Here is an 8,022-nt window from a genome sequence, read left to right on the forward strand (position 1 = left end):
GCCATCCTCCACTGCACTCCAGGGCCACAGCAGAGAGCTGGCCTGGAAGAGGGGCAACCGGGACAGAATCCGGCGCCCTGACCGGGACTAGAACCGGGTGTGCTGGCGCCACAGGTGGAGGATTAGCCTATTGAGCCGTGGCGCCGGCCTGACTTACTTCTAATTTTAGAGCTATTACAAATAAAGCCACTACAGATATTCATGTACAAATGTTTTTGTGGAATATATGTTTTTTTAAAGATTTATTTTATTTATTTTAAAGAGTTACAGGAAGAAGTAGAGACACAGAGAGAGATCTTCCATCCACTGGTTCACTTCCCAAATGGCCTCAATGGCTGGAGTTGAGCCAACCTGAAGCCAGGAGCCAGGAGCTTCTTCTGAGTCTCCTACGTGGGTGCGGGGGTCCAAGGACTTGAGCCATCCTCTGCTGCTTTCCCACACACATTAGCAGGGAACTGGATTGGAAGTGGAGCAACTGGGGCTTTAACTGGCACCCATATGGGATGCTGGCGCTGCAGGTCAGGGCTTTAACCCACTGTACCACAGCGCCAGCTGCAGCACCAACCTTGGAATATGTGTTTTTATTTCTCTTGAGTAAGTACCTAAAAGTGGGATGACTGGCTCATATGGTAGGTATATAATTAACTTTTAGATAAATTGCCAAACTCTTCTTCAAAGTGGTTGAATCATTTCATATCCTCTCCAGCAATTTATGAGAGTTGCAGGTGCTCCATGTTCTTGTCAACGCTTGGTATAGGGAGTTTTTAAAATTGTAGCCATTCTAGTGGGTGTATACTAGTATCTCACTGTGGTTTTAATCTGCATTTCCCTAATGATTAATTATTTGAGCATCTTTTCATGTGCTTACTTGCCATCCTTATATCTTGTTGGTAACATGTTTCTTCAGGGTCTGGCATTGTGGCACAGTGCATTAAGCTGCTACCTGTGATGCTAGCATCCCATATTGGTGTGTCAGTTTGAGTCTTGATTGCTCTGCTTCCCCTCCCCCATTTATTTCCTACCCTCCCTCCCTCCCTCCCTTCCTTCCTTCCTTCCTTCCTAATGTTTATTTTATTTGAAAGGCAGAGTTACAGAGAGAGATCTGACCGCTGGTTTACTCCCCCAGTGGTTGCATCAGCCAAGGCTAGGCCAGGCTGAAACCAGGAGCCAGGAGCTGCATCTGGGTCTCCCCCATAGATCCAGGGGCCCAAGCACTTGAGCCATCCTATGTTGCTTTCCCAGACATCCAGGAGCTGGATCAGAAGTGGAGCAGCCAGGACTTGGGGCAATGCCCCTGTGGACTGTGGTTTTACCCACTAAGCCACAATGCCAGCCTCCCTGCTTTTGATCCAGTTCCCTGCTAATGCACCTCGGGAAGCAGTGGAAGATGGCTCAAGTGCTTGGGCCCCTGCCATCCAGGTAGGAGATTCAGATGGAATTCTGAGTTAGGCTTCTGGCTTAGGCTGAGCCCAGCCCTGGCTTCTTTGGCCATTTGGGGAATGAACTAGCCAATAGAAGATTTCTACTTCTCCCTCTTTCTCTGTCACTCTCCTTCAAAATAAATAAATAAATCTTTTTCATTTTTTAAGTTGGGTTGTTTATCTTCTATAATTCAATTATAAGATATTTTGTATAAATATTAACAAATTATAAATGCAACAGAGGCTTGTATTTTTGTATATATAATTCAAGAATGAATATATTTATTTACTATATATATATATATACATACATACATATACATGAGGGAATTTTGGGAAAGTTTGTAGAAAAATGGAATTAAAAGAAAAGTTTATGTTGATGCAAAAAGTTTTTGAAATCCATGCATACTTTTTTATAATACATATTTTCACTGAACAATTTGAAGATTCCTTGTATTTCAAATACTTGCAAATATTTCCTCTCAGGCTGTGACTTACCTTTTTATTTTTGTTGCATTGTATTTTGAAGTACAAAAGTTTAAAAAATTTATTGATTTTCATTTTTTATTTGAAAGGCAGAGGGACAGAGATCTTCCATCTGCTGGCTTACTCCCCAGATGCCCACAGTAGCCAGAACAGGGCTAAGCTGAAGATAGGAACTCAGAATTTAATTTTGGTCTCTTACATGGGTCATGGGGACCCAAGTACTTGAGCCATCACCTTCTGCCTCCCAGGGTGGGAACCAGCAGAGGAAGCTGGAGTTGAAAGCAGAGTTGAGACTCTAACCCTGGCACTCCAATATGGGTGCAGGCGTCCCAAGTGGCAGCTTAACTTCTCTGCCAAAAAGCCCCTGAAGTACAAAAGTTTTATTCCTTGATGAGGATTTTTAGATTAATGTATTGATCAGTATATCAAAATATATCAAATATTTAGAAGATTTTTAGATTAATACATTGATCAAAATATCGAAACCGGCCGGCGCCGTGGCTCAACAGGCTAATCCTCCGCCTTGCGGCGCCGGCACACCAGGTTCTAGTCCCGGTCGGGGCACCGATCCTGTCCCGGTTGCCCCTCTTCCAGGCCAGCTCTCTGCTATGGCCAGGGAGTGCAGTGGAGGATGGCCCAAGTGCTTGGGCCCTGCACCCCATGGGAGACCAGGAGAAGCACCTGGCTCCTGCCATCGGAACAGCGTGGTGCGCCGGCCGCAGCGCGCTACCACGGCGGCCATTGGAGGGTGAACCAACGGCAAAAGGAAGACCTTTCTCTCTGTCTCTCTCTCTCTCACTATCCACTCTGCCTGTCAAAAATAAAAAATAAAAAATAAAAAATAAAATAAAAAAATATAGAGAAACCAATTTTTAGATCAAAATATATCTTTTGTATCTTCTCCTTTTTATGTACTGTTTAGGGAATCTTTGCCAAATTCAAGGCCACAAAGAATTTCTCCTATGTTTTCTTGTAGTCATTTTATAGTTTTAGTTCTTATACAATCCATTTCAAGTTAAATTTTATATATGGTATGAGGTAAGAGTGTAGGTTCTGGCACTCTTTTTTAAGATTCCTAGTGCCTTGGGTTAGTATTCTGCCCTCTCCCTACCATGCCTTTGTCTCCAGGTCTTCATGAAGCTAGCATGTGTTCCAGGCCCTGATGTACATACAAGCACTGGGTGGGGACAGAGCTGCCCCCTTATGCCCGCTCTGGATGCCCTGGAGAACCATCTGGCATTGAACTCTGCAGCAAAGACCAGGCACTGTCCCTCTGAGGCCATTCTACTCTTGATGACTGTTTATTTCTGGTGACTGTTTGCCTTCCCAGGCATCTATCTGCCAAATGACTGCCAAAGGGTGTGGAGCTCCCCACCGGAACTCCCCAGCCAGAAGTCTACTCACCCAACACCCTTGCTGGCACATGCAGACACCTGCCTGCACGGAAGGTGGCCAGGCTTCCAGAATGAGGGCAGGTGCTGTCATCTTCATTTCAGGAATGAGAAAATGGAAGTTTCACAAGATTCAGTGACCTGCTTGAGGTCACCCAACTGGCTCATCCCAGAGAGCCTGACTCTAGAGAGTGCCTTAACCCTTGGGCCACACTGCCTGACACCTGGCTGTCAAGCTCCAGACCTCCTCCTGCCAGGCCAGCTGTTCCCACCCTGTCAGTACTACAAGTTGCAGGTGGAATTTTCCTGCCACCAGGACCAATTGCAACCCCACGTTCTTGTATGGCTTCAAAGACAAGTGGCTTTAATGGAGGAGGACTTCAAAGTGTACATTGAAGGTCTTGGATACAAATCAAAGAACTGGATTTGGATTTGGGGGAGGCTGCTTTCCCCTTTTCAAATGAATCCAGACTTTATTTTTACTTTTTTTTTTTGGTTGGGTCAGGAAAGGAAGTGCTCCTGTAGGGTTCAAGTGTCAGTTCCCAGTGCTGAAGTGCTGAGACTCTGGAGGGATGAAGGGAGAGGCTGCCTGAGGGACCCTCCTCCAGGTCTCCTGCAGCAGGCCCTCTATGCTGTCTAATTGCCTCCTTTAAGATTCAAGTTTTGGAGAGCGCATTTAACCCAGTGGTTAAGACATTGGTCCCAGGGCCGGCCCTGTGTCACAGTGGTTTAAAACCCTGGCCTGCAGCACTGGCACCCCATATGAGTCCCAGCTGCTCCACTTCCAATCCAGCTCCCTGCTAATGTGCCTGGGAAAACATTGGAGGATGGCCCAGTTCCTTGGGCCCCTGCCCTCATGTGGGAGACCTGGAAGAAGCTCCTGGCTCCTGGCTTCAGATCAGCTCAGCACTGATGATTGCAGCCATTTGGAGAGTGAACCAGCAGATGGAATACCTCTCTCTCTCTCTCTCTGTGTGTGTGTGTGTGTGAGTGTATGTGTGTGTCTACCTCTCTCTCTGTAACTCTTTCAAATACATAAAAATGAATCTTTAAAAAAAAAAAAAGACATTGGTCCCATATAGGAGTGGCTGATTTCAGTTCTGGCTCCTGACTTTAGCTTCCTGCTAATGCTGACCCTAGGAGTTCTTGCCACTCACATGGAAACCTGGATTGATTTTCCAGTGCTTGCTCGCTCGCTCTCTCGCTCTCTCTCTGCCTCTCAAATAGATGTTTCAAAAAAGACTCAAATTCCTCAGCCTTCCCAGTTTCCAACCCTTTCCCTGGCCTGTTCCTTGGCCTCTATCCACCCAGCCAGGCTGGTCACTCAGGACATCTACCCCTGGTTGTACACCTTTACCTGGTACATACCGTTCTCCTCATCCCTCAACATTGTATGCACCAGTGATGCTTCTCTTGGAGGACCAAGAACCAGCCTGGGTCCCAGCTTCTGTCAGCTGGACAGGTCCACTAGGAAGTGGCACCCCCAAGCCTGGCCACCCTCACCAAAGCTAAGCCTGTTTCTGAGGCTCAGCCTTGCAGAATCTCTTCCCCTGTTACCTGAAACTGGTAATGAGGCCTCTTTCCATTTTCCTCTGCATTACTTTCCCATGTGTCCTATCCTCCCTACCTGGACTTTAGGCTTCTCCCAGGCATGACATATCTGGCCCTTCCTCATTCCATCCCATCTCAGTAGCACCTGGCACCATCCATGCGCCCAGATCCACACAGATTACTTCCATTGCATTTGTCTAGGTCCTAGTTTGGCAGGAAGGTGGGAGGCTTGCAAGCTGCAGTTTATAGTGAGTGGCAGATCAAGGCCGGCATTTCTCTTTGAAGGCAAGAGAAATAAGAGCGTCCATGCAAAAGAGGTCCTGAGCAGAGTCAGCCCTTCTGCCATCCAGGAGTGCCCCTGCCCACAGAGGCGTGTCTATTGCTTCACACTGAGGGAGGGCAGGCATGTGGCTCAGATAATTACACCCCACACCCCATGTGCCTGGTTGCAAGAGTATGTGCCCCATTCTCCAAGCTCTTCTGCTTGCAGATGGACCTGTTCTGTGAAGCTTCATGTCTGTGTGGACTGGATTTGAAGAATCTAAAAAACCTGCACACCATGTGCTTTGCGGGGTATGGCTGCCAGGCTGAAATCAGAACCAAACATCATCTTTGCTCTCATTGCCAACAGAGAAGATGACGGGAACACTCTTAAGTGTGGTCCCGGTCTCTGGCTATCACTAAAGGAAGGCACTATCTCCCAGAGAGAAGGTATCTAGAAGGATAGAGGTGAGGAAGGAAGTGGGAGGGGGGATGTGTGTGAGCAGAGCAGGCAGTTAGAGGCTCATGAAGGGTGGACTAAGTGAACAGCCAGCATTCTGTTGGTGCAGGGGAACACGTGGAAGATGAGGCTGAGACAGTCACTTAGGACCAGTTTACAGACATCCTTGAAATGCATTTCAATGAAGACATCCTGATTGCTTTATGGGAGTGACCTCAGAGTCAGACAAGTAGACCTAGTTTTGTTGTTTCACAGCTGGGCAATCTTGGGCAAGTTAGCCCGTTTCTCAAAGCCTCAGTTTCCTTATCTGTAAAACTTGGATGGTGTTAGCACCAACTCACAGGGCAGCTGTGAGGAGTCAGTGGAGTTGTTGCTTGTGATATGCACAGTAGGTGCCTGCATACAGTAAGCACTCAGCATATGATGGCTTTCAGAAGTGAGGGTCATAGAACAGCAGCACTGGAGCAGGCTTAACAATGGATTAGAAGAGCCAGCTGGCATCAGGAAGAAGAGGTGGGAGGCAATGGCCCAGGTCATGGCTTAAACATTTTGAACTTTCACTGGCAAAACTGGGGTAGAGATGAAGAGTTCAGCAGTTCTAACACGTATCAAACTTCCAGACAGGGCTGGGCAGGACCCAGCTAACTGGCAGAAGTAAAGACATCTAAAAAGGCTTTGCCTGGTTCTCAACTCATCCCCACTGATAAGCCCCTTCTGTAAGCTGAGTCTCTAGCCTCAAGGAGCCAGCATTGAGGGGGGAGGCAGAGGAAGGGGTGGAGTGGAAGCCACATGGTGCTCAGACAGCTGCAGTAGACAGTAGTGCTGGGGCTGTGTCAGGAGATTGTTGGAGTACTTGAGAAAGGACATTCTAAAGCCACATGGGGCAGGGAACAAGGCTTAGCTCCATCACATACACACTGCATGATCCTGAATTCACTGTTCTGTTTTGTGCTATTTTTCTCACCTTGTTCCTGTTTATTTTCCTTTTGGGTTAAATTTTATATTATTATTGTGACTTTTCTCCTCTATTAATTGGAACTTACCCACGTGGGAGACCCTGAGAGAGTTCCTGGCTCCTGGTTTCTGCCCGGCCCAGCCCAGGCTGTGGTAGCCATCTGGGGAGTGAACCAGAAGAGAGAAGCTCTCTATTGCTCCCTCTGTTTCTGTAACTCTGCCCGTGTGACTCCAGTGCTTCTTGCTTATCTAGGTCCTTCCCTCGCCTTAGACTTTTGCTTTATTCTGTTCTCTCTTGCCAGTTATTTGATGCTTTTAAGAAGGTATTTTTCTTGTTTCATGCAGTTTTTTTTTTTTTTAAATGTGGTCATTTTCAGCAACTACACTCCCTAAGACAGTTGTAGGCACATCTCATGCTGTGTGACCTTGAGTGGGTCATTTTCCCTCTCTGGACCTCAGCCTCACCTACCCCACAGGGTGGTTGGGCACATTAAATGAGGAAACAAAGGTCAAGGGCCTAGCAGTGTTTAGGCACACAGTTCACTTCCTTCTTAGTTCCTGGTGGGGTTGTGTTCTTTGGACAAAGACAACCCTCTATTGTGAAACTCAAGGTCCAGGCTACAGCCACAGCTGGGATTTGAGAGCCAAAGCCAGAGTTCGTCCTCCTTTAATCCCTGTTATATCAGCTAAAAATTCGACCCCAGAGATGGGGTCCTTTAGCCAAACCAAGCAACCCAGCCAGGTGCCAGGACAGGGAGATGCTTGACCACCAGACCCAATGCTGAGGATCACACGGGGCCCCTAGGGAACCCATGGCTTTGGAAGCATCCTGGGAAGTGCTACCATCAGGCTTGGGAGGCTAGTTTAACAGTGAATGACTGGGGAAGGCCTGGGCTGGGAGCTGAGACTCTGGACAAACTCTTTCCCCTTGGATCTAGAAGGCAGCTCTGAGCATCCATTCCCAGAGGAAGCAGCTTGCTAAGTGAGGAGGCCAGAAATGAGCCTCTGGGCCGTGGAAACTGAGGAAAGGAGGGAGTTCCCTGGGACAGTGCAAGCTTTTCCCAGAGTCAGTTCTGGCCTGACCTCTCCATCCCCCCACATAGCCACCCCCAACCTGCTTGGGCCTCTATAGCTTCCCCCGACACCAAAGGGTTTGAATGAGTCTCCAAACGCACAGACACTGCTTTCTGCGGGTACTGTTCTCCTCTCAGAGTTCCCAAACCTCAGGGTCACACAGCACCACTGTCCCTGTCACTGCAGCTCCTTTGGATGTTGATAAGAGAGGCTCCTGTCCTTCCCTGAGCACTACCTCTGTCATTTCTGTCCCCGTGGCCTTTACACCAGTCCCTGGAAGGTGAGGTCTGGCAGAAAGGCTGGGTATGTCCATTCTAATGGTATGCATAGCAGGGTCCTAGCCCAGAGAGACCCTTCCCATTTTTAGAGTGAGGTGGGGTGGGGAGCAGGTTGGAAACCATTGTATAGGTCAAGAAGCAGCCAA

The sequence above is a fragment of the Lepus europaeus genome, chromosome 19 (assembly GCF_033115175.1).
Source record: "Lepus europaeus isolate LE1 chromosome 19, mLepTim1.pri, whole genome shotgun sequence".
In the NCBI taxonomy this organism is placed as follows: Eukaryota; Metazoa; Chordata; class Mammalia; order Lagomorpha; family Leporidae; genus Lepus; species Lepus europaeus.